General features: G+C 44.2%; 1 long non-coding RNA gene across 1 annotated transcript; it reads left to right on the top strand.

Moving 5' to 3' along the window:
* The first annotated feature begins 265 nt into the window (after nt 1-265).
* LOC123362853 lies at nt 266-26,275 on the top strand. Its single transcript, XR_006576607.1, has 4 exons — nt 266-369; nt 671-1,034; nt 4,031-4,117; nt 26,081-26,275. It is a non-coding gene; the product is annotated as an uncharacterized LOC123362853 (long non-coding RNA).
* Nucleotides 26,276-26,492: the final 217 nt, after the last annotated feature.

Raw genomic sequence — 26,492 nt, 5'->3', positions numbered from 1 at the left:
TACAGTGGATTCAGGGATGAGCTTTCAGCAGGTAGCTCAGTGTTATATCCTTGGGGCAGCCGGTGTAGGAAGCAATCACTTGAGGCCAGAGAGCAGACAGCTAACCAAAACCTCCATTTTATTTACAGACACAGAGAGCTCACTCAGCCGGTTGAAACCGGCTGAGCTATCCCTTAATAGTCTAACTCAGTTGCCATAGTAACAAAACCCATGACAACCAAATACACAACACTCAGTGAATTAATTGACTAAATACTTTGGAACTGTGAAGACAACAGTGAAAATTAGGCTCACGAATCTCATGATTTCCTATCTTGACATAAATAAAGTGCTGTCACCTGAATAAAGCATGTCCTGTTTACATTTCAGGTAAGATAACTGTCTAATATGGTTAATAATATAGCATTACAGGGCACATTTAAAAGGATATGCCCCCTTAATTGAAGTATCTGTGACAATCAGGGTCCAGGCGCCCCAAGGAGAGAACAGGGGATCTGAACCGCAAAGAATAAGCAGTGGAATCAACTGATTGCATACAATATTATTGTACTGTAAAAGTGTATTGAATAAGGTATCAGTTAAAAACTGGTGACAGGCTCATCATGAATATCATTGCAAGATGTACCTATGGGTTGTGTGTATGAATGCTGGTAATGTGTTTGTTGCGCAGGTAGCTGATAAACAAGTTTGTCCTAGACAAAGGGATGTCGTTTTGCCTGTGTCTCCTTGAGTAAGGTGTTGCCAGAGACAATGGAAGCTTGTTTGCAGCTGAGTCCACAGGAAAAGCAAATTGAGAGGAGGGTGAGGAAGATGGGATAGTGTCAGCTTCCTGGAGCACAAGCAGCAGGGGAGACAAACTTTATCTGGAGATACACTTCAGAACACATTCCAAAGGTTTACTGGACTATGAAGAGAAGGGGAGAGAACCTCTTAGCTATCCATCATTTAGAGTCAAAAGAGGCCAGAGCTCTTAGATTCTGGGAAAGGTGGATCCTTCAACTATGTGAGCTGAAGTCTCTGGGAGCTGACTATAGGTGAGAGTTTGCCTGAGACCACAACTGTACTCTGTTAAATTTTAGACACTGGAAAGCGTGTTTTGTTTTGTTTTTGTTTGTAACCATACCTGGCTCTTTTTCTGTTGCTTAGTATCACTTAAATGTCTGTTCTTTGTTAATAAACAGTCTTAATTTTACTATAAACTATCTCAATGCTGTTATAGAGAATTAAGTATCAGAGGGGTAGCCGTGTTAGTCTGGTTCTGTAAAAGCAGCAAAGAATCCTGTGGCACCTTATAGACTAACAGACGTTTTGCAGCATGAGCTTTCGTGGGTGAATACCCACTTCTTCGGATGCATCCGAAGAAGTGGGTATTCACCCACGAAAGCTCATGCTGCAAAACGTCTGTTGGTCTATAAGGTGCCACAGAGAATTAAGTGTGACTCCTCAGCTAAACTAGCAGGCTGGTGTGTGCTGTGTCTCACTGGAGGCGGAGGACTTAATAATTTGTGGGAGTGTCCAGTGAGAGGGACTGGATGCTGCGGGGAGATGTCTCTGGGGAACTTGGGAACTGGGGTGCACGGATTGTTACCTGCAAGTCAAGGTCTGCACTGGCAGAGTCTCGAGGAGTTTGCTGGCAAGGCAGATAGACTGGAGTGTCAGGGAACTGACACACAGTTTAACAGCAGCAAAGCTCTCACTTGCTGAGGCAGAGGGGTAATACAGGTGCTTACAGTTCCAGCTGTCCTGAACAGAACAGCACAGTACCTTTTGTGTAGGTACAGAAGAGCTGTATTTTCTTTTTAGATGGAAGCTTTGTAAATAAAACACTGCTTGTGCAATTGCACAATAATCAATATAGGGCCTGACCCTGAGAGGTGTATTGCGCACTTAATGCTTCCATGGAAGTCATTCAAAATTGAGGGTGCTTGGCACCTTTTTGCAGTATTATAATGGCCCTGCACTCCTCCCCTGTTCCCTGGTAGGGACTGTGCTGTTAGGTGACCTATCGGATCCCCAGGATGTGACTGGCAGGGCAGTCCACCATCAAAGGCCTCCCCTTTGCAGCAGGAAAGGGCTGGAGATGCTGAAGCCCTATTTAGCCAGAGGCCATATCATAAAAGGGGCTGACCATGTGGCTGGGGGGAGGGGGACCCCATGCTACCCACCCATGCAGAAACTCGGGGAGAGGTTCAGGAGATGGTATGTTAGATACCACCGGAAGGGAAAGCCTAGGACTGTGAAGAACAGGACCTGTACTACAAATGCCCTTCCCTTCAGACAGGCATGCTAGTTCCCTTATCATAAAGATTGGCTACTGCAGGCACTGCCTTGCCTTCTCGCCTACTACGCCACAGCAGCAAGGAATTGGTTTGGAAATAGAACCATTTCTGTTTTCTGTGCAGAGGAGAGGCAGAGAACTAGGTGGACCATTGGTCTGACCCAGTATGGCAGGCTCATGTTCTTATGGCACAAAGATTATACAGCAATGCAAGGAGACTCAGTAACAAAGAGGGGCTGGAATTGCTCATTTATAAGCATAAATTCAATCTAGCTGGCATTATTGAAAGTTGGTGGGATGATTCATATTATTGAAATGATAAAAATCAATGGTTTTAACCTATTTAGGAAGTATCAAGTGGACAAAAGGGATGGGGGAGTGGCACTCTAACAAAAAATCATTACCAGTTTCCAAGTCACTGATAACTTAGAAGAAAATTTTCTTGAATGCTTATGGATCAATATTCTAACAGATAAAACACAAGATGGGGTATTAGTTGGCATTTGTCAGAGACCAAAGATAGTAGGGAACTGGATGACCACCGCCTTACACATCTATCCATAATGCGTAGGAAAAAATCCCTGCACGATCATGGGGGACTTCAATTTGAGTGACATATTCTGGAGGTGTCATACTGCCAGTACTAAAAGGTCCTTGGAATTTCTATACATTATAGCTGACAATTTCCTAACTCAAAAAGTGTTGCAGCCAACACAGCGAAATTCTTTATTAGACTTTGTCCTAACAGCTAAAGAGGAACTGATCACAGAACTAAAAATTAATGGTAGCTTTTAGGTATAAGTGTTCATGACTTGATCACATTTATAATATTCAAGCAGAAAAAAGTCCAGACCGGTAATATATATTCTTGGTGCTTGAATAGGGCCATTTTCACAAAGCTGAGAACAAATTTGAGCCTGGGAAGAAGAATTTAATCAGAAACATGAATTGTAATTGGGAATGATTTAAGAACATCTTAGTAGATGGCCAAAAAGCCACAATTGAGGAGAAAGGCCATATTGGTTAAAAAACTGAGCTGATTTAGAGGGGAGTGAAGGCAGCTATAAACAATAATCTATAGCTAATGGAAAAAAGAAGTTAATAATAATGAATATAAATCAGAAGTTAGGAACTGTAGAAAATTGATAAGGGAAACCAAAGGACAAAAGGAGAAATCTGTAGCAAGCAGAATTAAGGACAATAAAAAGGAGTTTTTAAAATATGGCCCACAGATCTGTAATAATTTTATGAAACTTGCATGTGGCCTGGTCACTGAGATAAGGTTACTGGATAGCTGTAATGGGTTATTAGAATTTCCTATATGAATGTATTGGTCTAGCTATATAGGGGGGCTACTAGAAAAACAAACAACAAAGCAACACAATGGCTCTATATAAGCAACAAGCACTTGGGGGGTGGGGACTGGCAGTTACAAGACAATGGACTACTTCCAGGCCTACTCTAGCTGAAGTTATAGCTATTTTTCCAAGGCTGGGAACCTAGAGATCAAGGGGTGACTAAACTGCTAAAAGGACTCTCTGGAGGTAGGTTGGAGGAGTTGTGAGTGAGCTGTTGCTGGTGAGAACAGACTGAGATGGAAGAGGCTCAGGTCCTGTGGGAATGTCTGCAGCAGGTGAGGCCTGGCTTCCCCAGCTTCCAGGGAAAAGCAGGCATGTGTAAAGACTGGTTTTTTTTAAAGATTTGTGTTCTCTGAAATGCTTTGGTTCTGAATACACAATACTTTTCTTTAAGAAGGCTGACTGGTGACGGAATATCACAGGTCACAGCTCCTGGAGGGAATGAAACTGCAGGTACTGAACATACTCTGGCCCTGCTCAGGTAATGATTAATACCTTGGATGGCAGACAATGGCCTGGTCTGAGACTGGGAGAATTGAAATCATGTGATTCCACCCTAAGAAAGATGGCTCAAGGCCAGAGATCTGAGAGGGGAGCACTTAGAAACCAGAAGGGGTCAGAGGTGAAGTTAGTGCAGTCACTGTGAAACTGAGCATGGAGTACTGTGAGCACAGAAAAGATGTAGGGTTCTCCTAAAATCTTCATGGATCACCTCAGAGCCCTGGCCCCAGTGATTGCTCTTTGGCGTGTACTGAATCAGTTATACAGAATGTTTAGAATGCTACTAAAAGTGTCTCAAACCCGGGAGACTCCCATGTAATTCAACTAAACTCCCATTGAGCTACAAATAAAGACTAGGCAATAGGTGTAGAGAAGTATCAAATTACTCACATAGGGGGACTATGCAAATGAGAGGTACAGGAATCATTATGCAAATACTGGTGGTAAATCTCTGAGCATGCCCAGTGTGAATTGCATGTTTCCAGAAACCTGAGTTTAGAATGGATCTAACTGCTTGCCTTGGGTTCATTCATGAGCTGTCTTACCTGTCCGTATCACCAGTCTGTGGGTGCTGTAAAACTGCTACCACTCCTCTTGTGCATTTGCTCTGGCCCCTAAATGTGCCAGGTGGTTCAGCTGAGCCAGTGCAGAGAGGGAAGTAAGCTGAACCAGCTGTCTGCTGCTCTTTGGTGAATGGGGAGGCAGACTTAGGGTCACAACTCAGTGCCTGCTGAGCTCTTGGGACAGCAAAACTATGCACTGTCCCTTTGCTCAATGCTGGTAGTAACTCCATGATCTATCCGACAGGTGACAAAAATGAGGTGCGTTTTCTCCAGCGAGTCTGACTCCTGAATGCTTTACTCAACATTTCAGAAGGGCTGCTAGAGAATGTCTTAGGGAGCGTGGGGAACAGAATGATCTTAGTTCAAATTATTGACAGGAAGTTGTTTTAGTTACAGCTGCTACCAATTATTATGGCTGCTACTGAATTACATGCAATGAATTGGCCCTTGATTAATAATAACTTCAGAAGGAACAAGCCTTATGCCACTTTCAAGTTACTGTATCTAGATTCCTTCCTATTAGAGCATTCTCTTTCTTTAAAGAGATCCGTTATTTGAGCCCTGGGTGACTGCCAAAAATAGAGTTGTCAGCAAGTGCACTGACTTTAACATTTTCCTCCTAGTATCATATATTAGTTCAAACAAACCTAATCATTTCACTTTCTCTGTGGGATCCTTTGCCACTGCAGTGCAGCAATACTAAGTTCTAATGATCTGAGCCAAATTCATCCCTGTTGTAACTCCATAAGCCCAAAGAAGTTACTCCAGAGATGCATATGGCTCCAAATGATGGTGTCACAGAGCAGGCAACTGCGTTTTCTGCAAGAGCACAGCACTGTCCAGCATAATTTACTGACAGATATATACTTAATTATATCAATAATTGCTCTCATGACCTAAACACTTTGGAAGAACAACTCCAATAAAGCTCTTTTCCAAATATTTTTGTTCATTAACTGTCCTAAGTTCACTCTGAGTTAAAAACCTTTCCAATGTAATGTCTTCAATCTCAAGACATGATATGTCTGGTGTTGTCCTGTTGAAGAACATCTGGGCTACCATACACACACACATACACAAAAGCAGCACTCTCTGGACATTGACTTACCTTGTAGCCTATGTAAGAGGGGTTCTCCAAAGTTTTCCTCATTGTGGACTGCATTTGAAGCTACAGATCTTCTTAAAAAGCCAACTCTCCTTCCAGATTCCCAATCCTGAGTCTATACCTTCCATCTGGCAACTTGGAACATTGCTTGGTTACACTGAAAAGAAAATAGCAAGGATAGCATTAAGATGAGAGAAAATGGCCTCTTGCCGTTATAGTTGCTTGGTTATATATCTGATTTGTTTATGATTTTATATTGTGCTCGTCATGGTATCTGAGTCCCTCTGTTTTATATCTCCGCTCTTTACCTCCTCTCTGAGTCAATATTTTACCTACCTTATAAGCTAGACAATCCCAGTGAAATCATTCCACAAGGTGTAATTGATGGTAGAACTTAACCCTAAGGTATAGAACATTAAAAGAGCAATGCATCTTATTTTAAATGTTGAATCTCCCCTCATTGCCTGCAGCTTCTGCTTCTCAGACATCTAATTCACATTATTGATTCTGTCTTCTTGAGTTTGAACCTGAGATCATAGATGAATTTCTACAAAGACACAGAGCAACTCCCAGGGTTCTGGGAGGTTAGTGTTTAAGTTTAGCTAAGTTGGGTTCCAAATTTATGTTTCCGTGTAACATTCAAGACTTAGCTACATTTACATACTGCTGGTCTGATGGCTTCTGAAACATAGAAGACAGTAAGGCCCAGGGCTCACAAACTATTTAAAGGGATACTACTCAATTCTTATAAACTACAAGTTGGTTGTAAAAGCCTCTTGAAACCCTAAAACAATTGTGGGCTGTACTGCAACTAGCAAGAAGCATCATTTCTTGCTGACTGACAGACACTTCACTATTGGATGCTCATTATATTGTGACAGCTAAGAAAGACATAAGACCATCCTCTGTCCTTGCTTCCCCAGCCAAGACATGTATTGATAGCCTATGAGTATATTTCATTTAGTAAGGAGCTTTTCTTTGTATCATTGTATTAGAATCACTAGAAATTAATGCCAAAATTGCTCTTTAAAAACTAGTTCAGCTGAACTACACAGCCCCAAATTCCTTTGTTTAGTGACTAAATCCAATCTTTTGCTTCCTTGTTAGTATATGGCTGGACACCCAGTTAGCATCAGTGGTAGAGAAATATTAAGAGCAGCTTTCCAAGACATATTGAGACATAAATTCTGCTAAAGGTTCAGTTAATGTTTTTCATAGTCTCATTTCATTGCACCATTTTAAGCAAGGGAAAGAACTTTAAATACAAGGAAAATGAAGAAAATATGTGAAAGCAACACTAGATCCATGATTAAAGGTCATGTTCTTGGTGGTTTTCCAGAATTGTTTAGTTGTGATTCAGATATATAGATTGGGGCTCTTACAGCTAGGACATATAGAACCATGGCTATGTGATTTATAACTGTTGAATCATTTCTGCAATGGGCTCCGGGGATCCATTCAGGACAAGAAACAAAGTCCATTGTTGTTTGAGTGTTCCATCCAAATCAGACTTTATTGGATTCTGTAGTGTGCTTCAGGGACACTGAAATAGGGCTGAATTGTAAATGAGTGGAGATGCAGCAGGTTTAAAACAAACACAAGAAAGGATTTTTTCATGCAACGCACTGTCAACCTCTGTAACTCCTTGTTGTGAAGGCCAATACTATAATGGGGTTCAAAAGGGAGATAGATAGATTCTTAGAAGATAGGTCCATCAATTTCTATCAGCCAGGATGGGCAGGAATGGTGTCCCTAGCCTCTGTTTGCCAGAAGCTGGGATTGGGTGACAGGGCATGGATCACTTCATGATAACCTATCTGTTCATTCCCTTTGGGGCACTGCCATTGGCCACTGTCAGAGGACAGGATACTGGGCTTGATGGACCTTTGTTCTGACCCAGTATGGCCATTCTTATGTTCTTATGAGTGGCTTCATAGCTTGTAGAACCAACAAGGAGACCTTGTGGCACCTTAGAGACTAACGAATTTATTTGGGCATAAGTTTTTGTGGGCTATAACCCACTTCATCAGATGCATGAAGTGAAAAATACAATAGCTTGTAGAGTGAACTACAGCAGTGAAAGTGAAGATGTGAACTGAACTAAGACTGGATAATTGTAGAACACTCCAGATAAAATTAGGATTCAAACATTAACTCAGACCTTCAATTAATGTTTGAACAGAGCAAATAAAACCAAATTCTGAGGAAAAGAGAAAAATCTACTGACCATCGCATAAATTCTTAAACTAGAAATAATGAGATTCATAGAGACGTTGGAGTTGGAAGACCACTGTTAATGTAGAGTTGTTCCCTACAGTAGTTCTAGGGCTTTGTCTAGTCTATCTTTAAATCTCAAGAGATGGTGTTTACACCATTTCTATTAGTGACTATTCCAAAGGCTAATAAATCTAATAGGAAGTCTGTCCTAATGTTCAAAGGGTTTTTTTTTCTGTCTACGCTCTTAACTTGCTCCTACTGCACCAGTTAATTTCAATGTGACAATTAATATGTTATTCAGCCTTCTAGTTTGGTGATATAGCCATTTAAGAAGAGATGCGATGGGCCCAATTCTGATTTTAAAAACTGGACACTAGCACACATAAATGGGCCTTAAAAGGACCATCACTGCCTTTGTGCACACACCTAGAGTAACAGAATTCTCTAGATTCGTTGTGCTGGAGATACAGCGGGGAACTGATCCCTTAGGTCAGGAACGTCTGAACACTGCTCAGCACAAGGCTACACTGACAATTTCTCAGGAGCCCAACCTAATTTCATAAAAAGAGACCCATTATGACTATCCACGTTTTGAATAAAGGGGTGAACTCCTTGGAGACCACAGATTTCAACCTACAATGCTACATCTTAAACTGAACAACCTCTCCTCATGCTGCGACCTGTAGTCTCGACAAACACCTCCATATTAAATGCAAGGGCACCAAGGGGGTTGCATTTGATCCATGAACCGCATTTTGTTCACCCCTGTCTTAGGCTGGACACTGTTATCAGAGATGATAACTTGTAAAGTGATGTACCTTATCAGTGTCTAGATGATGTTGTCAAGTGTCAGAGGGGTAGCCGTGTTAGTCTGGTTCTGTAGAAGCAGCATTCCCTGGCCACACAATAGCAGATCTTAAGGTGGCCATCCTGCAGCAAAAAAACTTCAGGACCAGACTTCAAAGAGAAACTGCTGAGCTCCAGTTCATCTGCAAATTTGACACCATCAGCTCAGGATTAAACAAAGACTGTGAATGGCTTGCCAACTACAGAACCAGTTTCTCCTCTCTTGGTTTTCACTCAACTGCTAGAACAGGGCCTCATCCTCCCTGATTGAACTAACCTCGTTATCTCTAGCTTGCTTCTTGCTTGCATATATAAACCTGCCCCTGGAAATTTCCACTACTTGCATCCGAAGAAGTGGGTATTCACCCACGAAAGCTCATGCTGCAAAACGTCTGTTAGTCTATAAGGTGCCACAGGATTCTTTGCTGCTTCTATAGATGATGTTGATGTTTCTCACGTTAGCCCCCAGGATGCTATCTAACCTCATAAGAAGTACAGATATCTGCCCTGAAGAGTGTAACCCTTTAAACAGACAAAGGGGCGGGGGGAGGGTGGAAACATATAAGCAAAGTGACCACAGTAATTGGAACTAAATTCTTGGGTGCAGGAACAGGGCTGCGGAGAGTAGGTAAGTTCATAGAAGCAAGGGACTTGAAAGAGAGGAACACTGAAAAAGAAAGCAGGGAATACGGAGAGGAACATGGAGGACTGGGGAAATGAAGCCGGCAATGGAAGGACTGAGGAGAGAGGCAGGAGGGGTTTAGGAATACACAACCAATCAGCAAATAGAGATGAGTACTATGTATCAAGTGCTAGTTACTATACGTAAAGCCTCAATCCTGCAATTCCTTCTCTTTCAATAGCACTGGCATCAAATACCCTTCCTTCTCTATTCTCCAGTGGAGCCATGCTACCTGGGGTGCTCCTGCCATCACTGCCCTCAGATCCCTCGATTAAAATGGTGGGTACGGAGTGTAACCCTGCAGAAGTTAATACAGCACCAGAACACTAGCTTCTTGTGCTTTCTCCCCACAGGTTTGGGAATGAGGGGGCAAATTCACAGAGCCTTGGCTAGCTTCTCCCATGAGGCCCTGACCCAACTCCCTCCACTGCCATAGAGCTGGAAACCCCCAGAGCAGCTCATGTGGGGCAAGGGAAGGGACAGAGGTCTGCAAAAGCAGATCTTTCCCTCCTGTGGGCGCAGACTCACCTCTGCAGGCACATGAGGAGGTAAACGTTGTGCTGTCTGCTTCATGTTCTCACTCAGTAGAAATTAGAGCAGCAATCCACTCACTCGTTCACAGATCTGTTTTTCAAGATGCTATGTCCACTATGTATCGAACTGTTTCTTATTATCTAGCTGAATGTCTCTGCTGAACGTCTCTGCTTTGTTCAGATGCCAAAGACAACAAATGCTGTCAAGGAGCCTACAGCATTGGAGAGGGCTGGCTTGCACATTGTACAACTCAGCAGTTGTGATCCCCATTGGTTGCAAATGGATGGTTAGGGATGGACTTTCGGAGTATTGGGCACTGTTTGAGAGGCTCAGGAATAAATTTTAACTTCACAGAAACCATTTCACAACAACAAATTCTCAATCCCCCCCCATCCTTTAAGTGTCATGATGTTACGGGTAGGGCTCACCACATCCCAAGAATTCCACTTTCCATAAAATGGAGGTTTTGCTGTTTGGTTTAGTTCATCATCAGAAATTTCAATTTGTGTTATGTGAAAAAAAACCACCTACCCCAGTATAGCCAAGAACCTAGTGGTTAGGTCACTCGGGGTATGTCTACAGCTGAGAGTGAGGCTTCCAGCTTAGGTAGACATACCCTCACCTGTAATGCAGGAGACTCAGGTTCAAGTCGCTGCTCTGCCTGAGTCAGTGGGTCTTCCACATCCCAGGCAAATGCCCAAACTATCAGGCTATAGACTGAGCCTCTCGCTCTCTGATCCACAGGCTTTTAATATAGGAGGAAAATACGGCATATGCAACATTGTATAAACTATATACTCCAGATTTTATTTACTCATCAGAATTTGCACAAAGTAGAACAGTTTCACCAGGCAAGAGTGAGAGAGAGAAGGCTTGTGGTTTTAACAAGTGCAACTGCTCCTGGGAGAAGGGCTGATTTTGTGCTTTACGTTATGTATTTTAAAAACCTGTATTTATTATATCGTGCACTGTGGCCTAAGGCTTAGATGCCAGACTAATAAACAACTTGACTTTGATTGTCATATTTTTCTTGACTTCTTCTCTAATTTTTCTTTTTTTGCCAATTAATCCACTAGAATGAATTATGTCTAAAGGTTTTCTCACTTTTTTACCCTTTTTTCAATCCCTCCAAAGTTAGTCACAAAAGGAAAAATGAAATTCTGTCACTCTAACTTTTCAAAATTTCCTCAGCTTTTAACTTTTTTCATTAAAGAAATAAATGTAAAATTGAAAATCCTTTCTCCAAATATTAAAAAAAGAAAAATACTTTGAGCCAAAGGATTCTGAAGCAAACACTCAACCCAAAGTAAACTTTTCTAAATAAGTTAAATAAAATGCAATCTGTAATTAAAATTTGTCACAATGGTTGTAGGAACAGCAATACTAAAACAAAACCAAGAGTAATTTAATTCTGAAGAGTAAATCAAATCTGTAATACAGAATTTATACACTGCTGTATGTATCATATTTTCCTGCTATAGTAAAAGCTACCCTAAATTTATAACATTAGTTATGAGTCTCTAAACAAAAGACATCCAGTTAAGATAAGCACCTGGTCTTGCTTACAAGAATTATAGCCAAAATTTCCCCTCAAAAAGAGCTCTGTAATCATGTAACACTTTCTGATGGAACTGCAAACTCTTCTGTGCCAAAAATATGAAGTAGGAGGTTGGTGATGAACATCATCCTGAAATAAGCTATTCCACAGCAGCATGCCAAATGAGATTTGTGTTCCAGACTACAAACTCTCACGTTCATTTTCTTATGATATGACTATTAGAAACAAAGTTTCTATTTTCTTAGTGGAATTTATACACATTTGGAAACCCTGGCTGGAGCTGTAAACCCATATGATGTGTTCTTCATGTTCTTGTATTGATTTATGCAGTGATCTTTATTAAAGAGTCAGTAAATGTATTATTTTTATTTATCTAACTTGTATGATTTTTTTTTTAAAATAGCAATTTAAAAATGAACTTCAAAAGTTTCAAACTGTGACAGCCCTTTCATTTTATGGGGTGCTGTGTGAGGGGAAATGGCTTTTGCTGTTTTATGATGTAACAGGGTACGTTCCGCAGATGCCCCAAGATTCTCTCAGGCTCTGTCTGTTCATGAAATTTATTTACGTTCCCATCATCAACACCAGTATTGTCCCATGCAGGAGTATTATTTACAGTGCTTCTTTACCTTTCGCCCTTTCCCACGGGGCCAGGGAGGTACAGGGTGCTCCCTTCCTTGAGATCTATGCACACACTGAGCTCAGCTAGTCCTGGTTATGTATTTTCTCACTCTTACTCTCTCCTACTTCCTTCCTATGTCCTTATACCCTTCAGTGGGTGACCTAATTGGCTCATCCAGCCTCCCAGCCTGATCAGCCAATTAGCCTGCACCCCCCTGATCCGCCTTCTCCAGGGAAGCTGACTGATGCCTAAGTAATCAGAGTGCTGGCTCACCTGCTAGCTTTCAGCACTCTATCACATATGGGTTATGAGGTATGAAGAATAAAACTTTCTTAATGTAGAAAAAAACAAAAGAATCAGCAGGTCTTCCTACCCTCTTTTTTAAAAATGGTGTAACGTTCCTTTTTGGTGATTGACCAGTGGCTTTCCCTCTCAAACAGTTTTTTTGCTGAGAAACATGACAGGATGGAATTCTTGATCCGGTCCTTCCTGCATTAAAACTGCTCCCACGCTGCGCTTGGACGCATCTGTGGTTACTAGGAAAGGTTTGTCAAAGTCTGGGGCCTTAAGCACAGGGTCAGACATGAGTGTCGCTTTAAGCTAGTTAAAGGCCTTCTGACAGTCTTCAGTCCACTGAACTGCATTTGGCTGTTTCTTTTTGGTCAGGTCTGCTAGTGGGGCAGCAATTTGGCTGTAGTGCGGTACAAATCGCCTATAATATCCAGCCACCTGATGTCCAAGGTACGTCACCCTGTTTAGGCCTATTTGACACTTTTTAGCCTTAACAGTTAGTCTTGCCTCCCTTATGTGCTGGAGGACTTTTCGTAGATGCTCCATGTGTTCTGCCCATGAATCAGAAAATATGGCCACATTGTCAAGGTAGGCAACTGCAGATTCTCCCAATCCTGCTAGGAGACTATCTACAAGTTTTTGGAAGGTGGCGGGTGCATTTTGCAGCCCAAAAGGGAGCACATTAAATCCATACAGCCCTACATGGGTGATGAAGGCTGACCTTTCCTTGGCGGATTCATCTAGCGGTACTTGCCAGTACCCCTTGGTTAAGTCTAAGGTAGAGATGAACTGGGCACATCCCAGTTTCTCCAATAGCTCGTCTGTGCATGGCACTGGATAGTTGTTTGGGTGAATTACAGCATTTAGCTTACGGTAGTCCATGCAAAAGCATATTTCCCCATCTGGTTTGGGAACTAGAACCACTGGAGTTGACCAGACCATGCACTTTCAGAGGGGCAGATTATACCTATTTGTAGCATGTCCTGGATCTCTCATCTATAGCAGTTTTAGCTTGAGCAGCCACCCGGTAAGGCTGGGCTCTAATTGGGTGAGCATTACCTGTGTCAATAGAGTGGTATGCCTGTTTGGTCTGTCCTGGGGTGGCTGAGAACATTGGTGCGAAGCAGTGACAGTAGATCAAGGGCGGTGCACTAGCATACGTCTGAGGGTCATGGAGAGGTTCACCTCTTCCATGCCACCGTCACTTTTTCCTTCATAGTAGACACCTTCAGGCCACTCAGTGTCATCTCTTCCCTGGGCTGTAAACTGATAAACCTTTAATTGTCTGGAATAAAAGGGCTTTAGAGAATTAACGTGGTACACTTTAGGCTTTAGGTTTGAGGTGGGGGATGCTATGAGATAGTTAATAGCTCTCAGGAGCTCTTGGACCATAAATGGCCCTTCCCACGATGCTTCCATTTTATGGGCCTGGAGCGCCTGCAAGACCATGACCTGGTCCCCTACTTTGAAGGAACGCTCTCTGGTATGTTTATCATACCAGGCTTTTTGCTCTTCCTCAGCATCTTTTAGGTTTTCTCTAGCAAGGGCTAAGAGTCTCGGAAGGTGTTTTATAGGTTGTTTACAAAGTCCAGAATGTTAGTTCCTGGAGAAGGCGTGAACTCCTCCCATTGCTGCTTCACCAACTGTAATGGCCCCTTAACCTCATGGCCATTCACAAGTTGAAATGGTGAAAAGCCCAAACTGTGATGTGGTACAGCCCTGTAGGCAAAGAGCAACTGCTGCAACACTAGGTCCCAATCATTGGAGTGCTCATTTATGAATTTACGTATCATGGCCCCTAAAGTTCCATTAAACTTCTCCGCCAGGCCATTTGTTTGATGGTGGTAAGCGGTGGCAACCAAGTGGTTCACCCCATGAGCTTCCCAAAGGCTTTTCATGGTCCCTGCCAGGAAATTAGTTCCCAAATCCGTAAGGATGTCAGAGGGCCAACTTACCCTGGCAAAAATGTCTGTTAATGCCTGGCACACACTTTTAGCCCTAGTGTTGCTTAGAGGTACTGTTTCCGGCCATTGGGTGGCAAAATCCATGAAAGTCAGTATGTACTGCTTTCCTCTGGGTGTCTTTTTCAGGAAAGGACCCAGAATATTCACAGCTACTCGCTGAAATGGAACCTCAATTATGGGCTGGAGAGGGGCTTTGACCTGGTCTTGGGGTTTTCCCACTCTTTGGCACACCTCACAAGACCGGACATTGGTAGAAACATCCTTGCCCATTCCCTCCCAGTGGAATGACCTCCCAAAATGGTCTTTGATCCTGTTCATCCTGATCATCCCACTAGGATGATTGTGGGCTAAACTTAAGAGCTTTACCTGGTACTTAGTTGGAACCACCAACTGTCTCTGAGGATGTCAGTCTTCCTGGTATCCATCAGAAAGAGTTTCCTTGTATAAAAGTCCTCTTTCTACAACAAACCAGGATCGATTAGAAGAGCTGAGAGGCGGTGGGTTGCTCCGTGCCATCGTACAAGCTCCCTAGAGGCTTTCATCTGCTTCCTGGTTGGCCTGGAACTGTTCCCTTGATGCTGGAGACATCAGTTTCTAACTGGATTGTGGACTTGGGCTTGGTCCCTCTGGAAGTGATGTAGGTAATGGGGCTGTTTCCATTGACTGTGAACCGCTCTCCGCTGGTGCACTATGTTGTATTTCAGGCTCCGGCTGAGCCTCTTGTGAAGGTTTAGCTGCTGCTGCCAGTGCAGGCTCGGTGGTACCCTCTGGCATTGGAGTTGCAGACAGGGTTGCAAGTGCTGGATTCAGTGCTGGCAATGGTGCTGGTTGCTCCGCCAGTTCCGGCTCTGGGACTGGTTCTGTCTGGGTCTCTGGGACTGGATCCACTACTGCTGTCACAGACGTTGGTATGGGGTCCAGTTCCACCACCTCAGTCTGGGTCTCTGGTAACACAGACGGGGCTCTGGTAGAAGGCTCAGGAACAGGGATAGGCGTGAAGGCTTGCTTAGCCTGGCTGCGGGTAACCATTCCCATCCTCTTGACTAGCTTCACATGGTTGGCCAAGTCTTCCCCCAGCAGCATGGGAATGGGATAATCATCATAGACTGCAAAAGATCACACTCCTGACCAGCCCTTGTACTGGACAGGCAACTTGGGTGTAGGCAAGTTTAAAGAGTTTGACATGAAGGCTTGAATCATCACTTGGGCCTCTGGGTTGATGAATTTGAGGTCCACTAAGGATTGGTGGATAGCTGATACCTGTGCTCCAGTGTCCCTCCATGTGATAACCTTCTTCCCGCCCACACTCAGTTTCCCTTCACTCTGAGAGTATCTGGGAGGCATCTGGGCCTGGGGACTTTTGGTGTGATTCTGGTGTAATGAACTGCAATCCGTTGGGGTTCTTGGGGCAGTTGGCCTTCACATGCTCCAACTTGTTACATTTAAAACATCGCCCAGCTGATTGGCCACTGGGGCGAGGTTGGTTGCTGGAGACTGGTGTGGTGGGACGATAAGGTATTTGGGGTTTTCCTTTGGATGTAGGTGGGGTCTTGGGCTGCCCCCGGTAGTAGGGTGTTGTCTTGGGTTGCCCCTTTTGATACCCACTCCAACTGCTACTAGCTTTTTTCTTTTACGCCACCTCCACCCATTTGTTTCCGATCTGCCCTGCCTCAATTACAGTTTTGGGCTTCCCATCTAGGATGTACCTTTCTATTTCTTCAGGAACACTCTCTAAGAACTGCTCCATTTGCATTAGGAAAGACAGATCTTCCAGAGATTTAACACTTGCTTCTGATATTCAGGCATCCCAATTTTTTACAACGTGGTAGGCGTGTCAGGAAAATGCCATGTCTGGTTTCCATCTTAGGGCTGTGAACCACCGATGGGCATGCTCGGGTGTTAGCCCCATTCTAATTCTGGCCTTTTTAAAAAAAAGTTCATAATTGTTCATGTGGTCTTTAGGCATTTCAGTTGCCACCTCTGCTAAGGGTCCACTGAGCTGTGGCCTCAGTTCCACCATATACTGGTCTGTAGAGATGCTGTACCCAAGGCAGGCCATTTCAAAATTTCTAAAAAGGCCTTTGTATCATCACGACCTTGTAGGTGGGGAATTTTTTGGAATGGGGAGAGGTACCTGGAGAAGGACTGATAGGGTTATTTGGTAGACCCAGCTTAGCCCTTTCCAGCTCTAAGCGCTTCAGCTCTAACTTCGTATCCAAGCGTTTCGCCGCCATTTCCATCTCCAAGCGCTTCGCCTCTTTTCTCTCTCCGCTTCCGACTCCAATCGCTTTAAGTCTGTTTGTCTGTCATGTTCTTTCTGTCTCTCTTCAGCTTCCAATCTGGCTAATTCCACTTTCTTTTGGACCTCACTTTCCATCATCTTTGCTAGCCCTCCTGCCCTCAGCCTAGCCTAGCCTGAGAGCTAGGAAAAAATAACCAGCTTGTGAGTTCCCTTGCTATAGCTTAACTACTCTGCCCTCAGGCAAAGGGAAAAAAAACCTCCAGCTGCTCTCAGCTAAAAAACAAACAAACAAACAAAAACCTAGTAGTAGTTGGAGCGGATATCAGAAGGGGCAACCCGAGACAACATACCCTGACATACTCCTATAATGTCATTTTACCTCTAGCAAGCATAACATCACCCACGAGACATAAGACAGGGACATAAGTCTTAAGTTTAGATCAGGTATCAACAATTTCCAATGGTGCCCTAGTTTTAAAAAAAATGACTGGTTCATTAAATAAACCAAGTAATTCCTGGGTTTTTATGAGCACAGTTGTGAGTAGCTATTTATTATCATTTGTCTTACAGTTACACTTCCAAGCCCCAACTGAGATTGGGGTTCTGTTGTGCTAGGAGCTGTACAAACACACAGTAAGAAACACTCCCTTCCTTGAAAAGCTTACAATCTAAACTGTCAGGGCACACAGAAGATAGGAAGGGAAAGAACTTGAAATGTGACGTGACTTGTCCAAGGTCACACGACAGGTCATTAACATAAGAACGGCCATACTGGGTCAGACCAAAGGTCCATCTAGCCCAGTATCCTGTCTTCTGACAGTGGCCATCAAGTGATCCATCCCCTGTCGCCCATTTCCAGCTTCTGGCAAACAGAGGCTAGGGACACCATCATTGCCCATCCTGGCTAATAGCCATTGATGGACCTATCCTCCATGAATTTATCTAGTTCTTTCTTGAAACCTGTTATAGTCTTGGCCTTCACAACATCCTCTGGCAAAGAGTTCCACAGGTTGACTGTGTGTTGTGTGAAGAAATATTTCCTTTTGTTTGTTTTAAACCTGCTGCCTATTAATTTCATTTGGTGACCCCTAGTTCTTGTGTTATGAGAAGGAGTAAATAACACTTCCGTATTTACTTTCTTCACAATTTTGCGATTTTATAGACCTCTATCATATCCCCCCTTAGTCTTTTCCAAGCTGAAAAGTCCTAGTCTTATTAATCTCTCCTCATACGAAAGCTGTTCCATACCCCTAATCATTTTTGTTGCCCTTTTCTGTACATTTTCCAACTCCAATATCTCTTTTTTTGAGATGAGGTGACCACATCTGCACATAGTATTCAAGATGTGTGCGTACCATGGATTTACATAGAGGCAATATATTTTCTGTCTTATTATCTATCCCTTTCCTAATGATTCCCAACATTCTGTTTGCTTTTTTGACTACCCCTGCACATTGAGTGGATGTTTTCAGAGAACTATCTACAGTGACTCCAAAATCTCTTTCTTGAGTGGTAACAGCTAATTTAGACTCATCCCTACTCCAGCTGGGGGCTACAGAGCCCGTGCCTCCATCTCATGGGGGAAAGGGCTTTACTGAAGTTATTTCCTTACTCCCAGAAAGAAGGGGAGGCTAGAGATCATTGTGGAGCTCAGAGAGAGATCTGAACGTATTTATGTATAATTCAAGATTCAGTATGACCATCCTGGCCTCAGCAATCCCCTCCCTGAATGAAGGTGATTGGTTTGCGGCCCTCAGTTTGAAGGATGCATGTTTTCATTTGGACATTCACCCAGCTCACAGGAGATTTCTGCACTTCACTGTGGGCTCAGAGCACTTTCAATAGAGAATTCTCACCTTTGGCCTCTTGATGGCCTCAAGGGCTTTTAAGAAATTACACTCATTAGCATAGGCGCTGACTTTTTGGTTCCCAGGGTATGCTCGACTCCTGCTCCCCTCCAGGCCCTGCCCCCACTCCACCCTTTCGCACAAGCTCCTGCCTCTTCCCGCCCCCACTCTTCTCCCTCAGCGCCTCCTGCATGATGCAGAAAAGCTGAGCATGGTGGGCAGGAGGCACTGGGAGGGAAGGCGAGGTGCTGATCGATGGGGCCACTGATGGGTGGGAGGTGCTGGGGGGAGGGAGAGGCATTGATCGGGGGGCTGCCGGTGGGTGCTCAACACCCACCATTTTTTTCCTGTGGGTGCTTCAGTCCCGGAGCACCCACAGAGTCAGCGCCTATGCTCATTAGTGGTTGTGCATCTTTGCAGATGAGGCAGCCCAGTATTTCCTTACTTGGACAATTGGCTACTATGGGTCAGTCACATCAGGAAGTGCAAACAGCAATCATCTCCTCACCTGAACTCTTTCATGATTTCAAGTACATTCAGAAAAGTCCACTTTTACCCCTACCCCTATAGGTTATAGAATTTATTAGATTGAATCTGAATTCAATCACAGCAAGGGCTTACTTACCTCAAGGCTGATTCCTCGTGATGAGGGACCTCATCACCCAGCTCCGTCTCAGCCCTCAGACTATGGTCTGGTCCTGCCTGGTGCTGGTAGGCCATATGGCTGCCTGCACTTACATCATCCCTTTTGCAAGGCTGCACCTACTGATGCCTCCAGGTCTGGCTAAGGACAGTCTACGCTACAAGCAGGGACTCTTTTGATGAGAAGGTCTAGCTCCTCTGGAAAGTTCTGACATCATTCACTTGGTGGGAGACCAGGATAAAGTATGTATTGGTGTCCCCTTCATTCCCACACCACTTACAAAGACACTCATCACAGATGCCTCCCTACTGGGATGGGGAGTGTATCTAGATGACCAGACAGCTCCGGCTGCCTGGTCCCTACAGGAATCCAGGCTACAGATCAATCTTCTTGAGCTTCAGGCAGTACATGAAGCATGCAAGACATTCCTATTCCTATTTGATCCTGGCATGTTCAAGTCAGATCAGATAACATGACCAGGGTCTATTATATAAACAATCAGTGAGGAGCGTGATCTATCCCACTCTTGCAGAGAAGAGGTCCAGCTCCGGAACTGGTGCATCTGGCATTTCCACAGAAATCATGAGTGGGAATTCTATCCGTCAGTACTGTGGTACCTCTTTCATCAACGGGGTGTCCCATCCTAGGACTTTTTTATAACATAGCAGAACAAGCACTGCCCAGCTTATTGCTCCAGAGCTGCCCAGGGTCTTAACTCCAGATGAGAAACCTACCTGGTACAGTGGTTGGACCCGCTGATGTATGCCTCCCCTCCTATTCCTCTGCTATCCCTCATCCTTGGGAAAATCAAACTGGACAGGGCAGCAGTGATCCTGATACCTCCCTGGTGGCTGAGACAGGTCTAGTTCACCATCATCCTGCAGCTGGCCTCCTACCCATGCATTCACCTATAGGTGATCCTGAACCTACTCACACAGAATGAAGGAAGGACCAACCACCCCATCCCATCTTCCCTCCATCTGGTTGCGTGGTTTTTGGATCGATAACAAGCATAGAGAGAGCTTGTTCACAGGATGTGCAATCCACCCTTAATAATAGCAGTAGCCCCTCTACAAGGAAGTGCTATGCTGCCGAGAGGAAATGATTCTCCCTATGGTATCAACAGCACCACGTACCTCCTCAGGAATTGGGAATCCAGCTCATCCTGGAATATCTTTGTCATAGTTTCAGGGTAACTGCATCTGTATCTCCTGCTCTGTGGTCCACTCCCAGGAGTGTCCAGTCAGGTCTCAGAACTCCAGCCATCACCTGTCTCTGTGCAGGGATCTTGTTTCACTCCCTTCTGACTGGAGGGTTTTAAGGATGGTGCCCTGCTTTACACTGTGATATCCCCAGCTAGTCACACTGCCTACCGACCAGCACCTGTGCATGGCTTTCTCTCTGAGGGCTATGAGCAGTGTATTCCTAAGCAAGCACATTTATTCTTAAGATAAAAGAATTATAGATAAAACATAATAAGAACAATCAATAGATTTAAACACACGCTAAACATACCAGGAGACACCCATCAGCCTTATGGGGCCCTAGTGGCCCAAAGTCTTTCCAACTCTTCCACAAGGGTTGGCGCTTCCATTGCACAGAAGGTCCTGTCCATTTCCTGGATCAGAAAGAAGGCCTTGAGTCAGTTTCAATGCATCCCCAAACCCTTTATTTTTCTGTTGGGCTCTGGAAAACTCTGTGTGAACCAGTATATGCAAGCCTCCCTAGGGAGTGGTAACGCTGGAGGAACCTGAGTGATTCACCTTAATCACCACCTACTGTTTTTGGTTCCTGGAGAAGTTGTGGTAACCCTCTTCCTTGGAGTTATGTATAACCCCTGGCCTACAGTGACATATCAACTTAATGCAACATGGCCCCAAAGACATTGCCTGGCATTGCGATATCTTTCACAATCTTCTATTGCTAAAGAGGTCTAGCTTATCTGTTCCCTAAAGGTACATATGGCAGCCATTAAAGTCCTTCATCCTCTGGTGGAGAACTGCTCAGTGTTTACCCATCCTACTACTGTGAAGTTTCTAAACAGTATCACAAGGACATTCCATCTGACATCTAAACCTGCTCCTACCTGGGACCTGAACCTCATCCTTTCTGCACTATTTGAGCACTTAGCTTCCTGCATCCTTCTACACCTATCTGTGAAGGTTGCCATTCTAACGGCAATTACCTCAGCTAGGAGAGTAGATGAGCTTTGGGACTTTATGGCAGACCTTCCATACATGGTCTTTCATGGAGATAAAGTATCTTTGCGGTTGCATCCCAAGTTCATCCCTCAGGTGCCTTCTGAGTTTCACCTAAACCAGATTGTTCACATTCCAGTGTTCTACCCAAAGCCTCATCATAACATGAAGGATAGAAAGCTCCACTCACTGGACGTATGCAGGGTTCTAACCTTCTGCTTGTACAGAACAAGCCAATTTGGAAGTCTCCAAGGTTGTTTGTTTTTATTGTTGAAAGAATGAAAGGGGAAGCAATCTCTTCCCAAAGCCTTTAGGTGGATTTTCACTTGTATCTTCCTTTGTTAAATTTTATAGAAGCTCCTCCTCCTCTCAGACTGTCATAGAGTCATAGATTCCAAGGCCAAAAAGAAGCATTGTGATCATCTAGTCTGACCTCCTGTACAACACAGGCCATAGAACTTCCCCAGAATAATTCCTAGAGCAGATCTTTTAGAAAAAAACATCCAATCTTGATTTTAAAATTGTCAGTGATGGACAATCCACCACAGCCCTTGGTAAATTGCTCCAATGGTTAATTATTCTCTTAAAAATTTACACCTTATTTCCAGACTGAATTTGTCTAGCTTCAATTTCCATCTACTGGATAATGCTATACCTCTCTCTGCTAGATTGAAGATCCCATTATTAAATATTTGTTCTCCACACACTGAAATCAACCCCCTTAACCTTCTCTTTGTTAAGATAAATAGATTGAGCTCTTTGCGTCTATCACTGTAAGGCAGGTTTTCTAATCCTTTAGTCAGTCTTGAGGCCCTTCTCTGAACCCGCTCCAACTTATCAACATCTTTCTTGAACTGTGGGTCCCAGAACTGGATACAGTTGTAACTATAGAGCCCTCGTGGCTAAGATGGAGTCTGCTTTATAGGGTGGCTCCGGCCAAGAAAAGGCGTGTGCAGGAACGCAGCAGGGAAACTCCCTTCCACCCCAGGAACACCCATTCCAACCACTTTGCCCCCCGAGTAAACACGCGCACGCGCGCACACACACACACAGGAATAGTATAATGAATATAGGAAAGGGAAATATGTATTTACAGAGGGATGATTGGAGAAAAACAGCAAGGGCAGAAGATAGGAGGAGTGGTAAGTCAGAGTTACAGTCAACATGAGGATGCATGGGACCAGGGCAGCACTATATGAAAGGGCAGAGGTTGAGCCATGTGTCTAGATTCAGAGGTCAGGAATCCTGGGCAGCATTCCAGTCCAGCAGTGAGTCGTTGGGTGCTCCCGGTCATCTTCAGCACCAGTAAACTTTCCCCAGCAACCTCTTCTGGTGCCCGCTTCTGCCTCTCCCTGCAAACCCACATAAAGCAACAACCTTCCCAGTCTCCCTCCTTATTCCCAACACAAGGTCTCATGCAGTTCTGGGTGACGATGACACCAGATCTGGCTCCAGTTTGTCCTTCTCAGGTGATTTCTTCCCAGCACAGTGCTCCTCCTGGCTCCTGTTCTTGGACATCCCTGGTTGGTTGCTCTGTCCTTCCCTGGCTAGAGCAGGTTCTTAGCTGCTTCTCTATGTGAGGACCTGAGCCCTGTAGGCCTCTTATCTGGAGCTCCAGAAACACACACACCCCTGTCGCTCTCCCTACCTCAACTCCCCTCCCTCTGGAACAACCAGCACTTCTTCCTTGAACAACCAGGCCTTCCTCTGCCTCAGGACAAGCTTTTAAGGGAGCTGTACTTTCTAAACCCTAATGGGGTTACATTCCATCTGTGGTCACACCAGTGCAAACTCATCGAGGAACTAAAAACAGTCAGAGAGATTCTTCTTCAACAACCCCAGATGAAGAACCCAAGCTGCTTCAGTGGCTTCCCTGTAGGGAATTCCTCCCTCAGAAATACGTTGTGTGGTGACTTGGGGCTCCATTCACACTTCCACCAGATGTTACAACCTGATTCAAGCCTCAGCTGGAGATGCTTCCTTTAGTTCAGTGATCCTGCAGTCTGTGGTGCAGGACTCTTCCTTGCACCCTCCTCCTCAATAAGCCCAGCTTGGGAGTGACCCACTGTGAATACACATCAAGATCAGCACTCAGAGAAGAAAGGAAGGTTATTTATCTTACAGTCACTGGAGTTCTTCAAGATGCATGGTCCCTATGGGTATTCATGAGCCACCTTCCTTCCCCTCTGCTCAGCTCCTGGTATGATTTGTTGTAGAGTAGGAAGTGGAGAATCAGTCAGTCTGTACCACCCCTTATACCCTCAAGTGGGAGCACAAGGAGGTGAAGGGCACGGGAGTGGACCAATGGACCAATTCTCTTTTGCACATGTCTTGAACTATGGCTACTATAAGCTGAATAATCTTCCTTTCTGGTTTTGTATTGCCTCCAGGAGCTGCCTCTGCAGCTCCCTGTCTTTTCTGGAACTTTTATTGGCCGTGGCAATGCTGCCCTTGGAAACTGCCATGCTGTCCTTTGCCACTTCCACAATCTCTTTAAAGAGGTCCCTGGATGTTTCCCTTTTTATCCTCAAATACTACCTCCACCTCTCCACTATTTTCAGTTGTTTTTGGGAGTCCAAAATGTTGTCTGCCAGGGACCGTTAGGATCTCTTAGTCTCTCCTGCTGAAACTGTTCCACTGTGGATATATAATTAAAGGACTGGAAAATTCAGGCACCAATTGAGTTTAGGCATCTACAGGAGTCAGTAGGAGTTTTGTGTATCGTAGTGGAACTCAAGACTAGGACTTAGACACCTAAACATCTTTATAGATCTGGGCCCAAATTCCTTCCATTTACCTAGCTACAACCAATTAACTCATATAATCATAGAATCATAAAAGATTAGGGTTGGAAGAAACCTCAAGAGGTCATCTAATCCAACCCCCTGCTCAAAGCAGGACCAACATCAACTAAATCATCTCAGCCAGGGCTTTGTCAAGCCGAGCCTTAAAAACCTCTAAGGATGGAGATTCCACCACCTCCCTAGGTAACCCATTCCAGTGCTTCACCACCCTCCTAGTGAAATAGCATTTCCTAATATTCAACTTAGACCTCCCCCATTGCAACTTGAGACCATTGCTCCTTGTTCTGTCATCTGCCACCACTGAGAACAGCTGAGCTCCATCCTCCTAGGAAGCTGAAGGCTGTTATCAAATTCCCCCCCCACACACACTCTTCTCTTCTGCAGACTAAATAACCCCAGTTTCCTCAGCCTCTCCTTTTAAGTCATGTGCCCCAGCCCCCTAATCATTTTGGTTGCCCTCCACTGGACTCTCTCCAATTTTCCACACCTTTTCTGTAGTGAGGGCCCAAAACTGGATGCAATACCTCGATCTGCTGGCAATGCTCCTACTAATGCAGCCCAATATGCCGTTTGCCTTCTTGGCAACAAAGGCACACTGCTGACTCATATCCAGCTTCTCATCTACTGTAATCCCCAGGTCCTTTTCTGCAGAACTGCTGCTTAGCCAGTCAGTCCCCAGCCTGTAGTGGTGCATGGGATTCTTCCGTCCTAAGTGCAGAACTCTGCACTTGTCCTTGTTGAACCTCATCAGATTTCTTTTCGCCCAATCCTTCAATTTGTCTAGGTCACTCTGGACCCTATCCCTACCCTCCAGTGTATCTACCTCTCCTCACCGCTTAGTGTCATCTGCGAACTTATGGGGGTGCAATCTATCCCATCATCCAGATAATTAATAAAGATGTTGAACAAAACTGTCCCCAGGACTGATCCCTGGGGCATTCCGCTTGATACAGCCTGCCAACTAGACATTGAGCCGTTGATCACTACCCATTGAGCCCAACAATCTATCCAGCTTTCTATCCACCTTATAGTCCATTCATCCAGTCCATACTTTTTAACTTGCTGGCAAGAATACTGTGGGAGACCATATCAAAAGCTTTGCTAAAGTCAAGATATATCACATCCACTGCTTTCCCCATGTCCACAGAGCCAGTTATCTCATCATAGAAGGCAATCAGGTTGGTCAGGCATGACTTGGCAAACTCCTTCAATGTAATCCGGTTTTTACAACATTTGACACCTCTCCTTTTCTTTCTTCTGCCATTACTTCAATTGCAATCCCCCGTATATTACTACAATGCCAGATGCCCTAGACTTTTTGTGCTGCTCAGCGGACCATTCCCAATAGAGTCAATATTTTCTCGCTACACCCTTCCCCATCTTCGTACATCCTGTCCCATCACAATAAGCATAGTGACACAGTTTAAAAGGATTTCTGTTTTGTCTGTTAAATCCCTTCACGTAAATTAACTCTGCAATTCAGCTAATCCAAAAACAACAGCAATTTTTTGAAAGCGCTATTACAAGAGACAAAACAAGTCTAACACATCAACTTCGCTGATCATTGCCAGGCCAGGAAGCCTATGTTTCTTTTCCAATCAATAACAGGATTTCAAATGTAAATATGTCAAACTTATTTCAGACTAATTAAAAGAATAAAACATGTCTACTTAAAAGCTCAGGAGCAATCTTTTCTTTTGGTTTTATTCTAACATAAAAAGTGTAGCGTGCTTTTTGTTACAATAATTTATTTTTTTTTTCCTGAAGGAAAACATGAATTCAGCATCTGGTTTTCAGTGAGGTCTTGCTCTTTCCTATTTTTTCCAGCTGTGTTGACTCTTTGTTTGGAGGGCTCCTCATTCAACCATCCCAGAAGAAGAACTCATTCATGCTGATTGGATGTCCCCTGGCCACCTTCCCATTTCAGAGACAGGAAGAAGAAGTAGATTCCGCACAAGAACTTGCTCATATGGAACCAAACTGTCCCCTTTGCTTGTAGGCAAAGAGGGGATGAAATGCTTGCAAATATCTATCAAAAACGGTAAGCACATAAGGACAGCAGTATCTATTCTCTCTGAAAATGCAGAGTCCTCTCAAAATCCCCACCCCTGTTTATAGGTCTGTGTTCTCTTGGAGTTGTAGCCAAGCAGAGGGAGATGAAGCTGGGGGATGAAGAGGCAGTGTTGACTAGTGGACAGAGCCCTGGATTGGTAGACAGGAAATCTGGGTTCTTTTCTCT

Source organism: Mauremys mutica, chromosome 2 (genome assembly GCF_020497125.1).
Source record: "Mauremys mutica isolate MM-2020 ecotype Southern chromosome 2, ASM2049712v1, whole genome shotgun sequence".
Taxonomy (NCBI): domain Eukaryota; kingdom Metazoa; phylum Chordata; order Testudines; family Geoemydidae; genus Mauremys; species Mauremys mutica.
The sequence above is the reverse complement of the archived record's forward strand: the minus strand, read 5'-3'. Positions and strand labels throughout refer to the sequence as shown.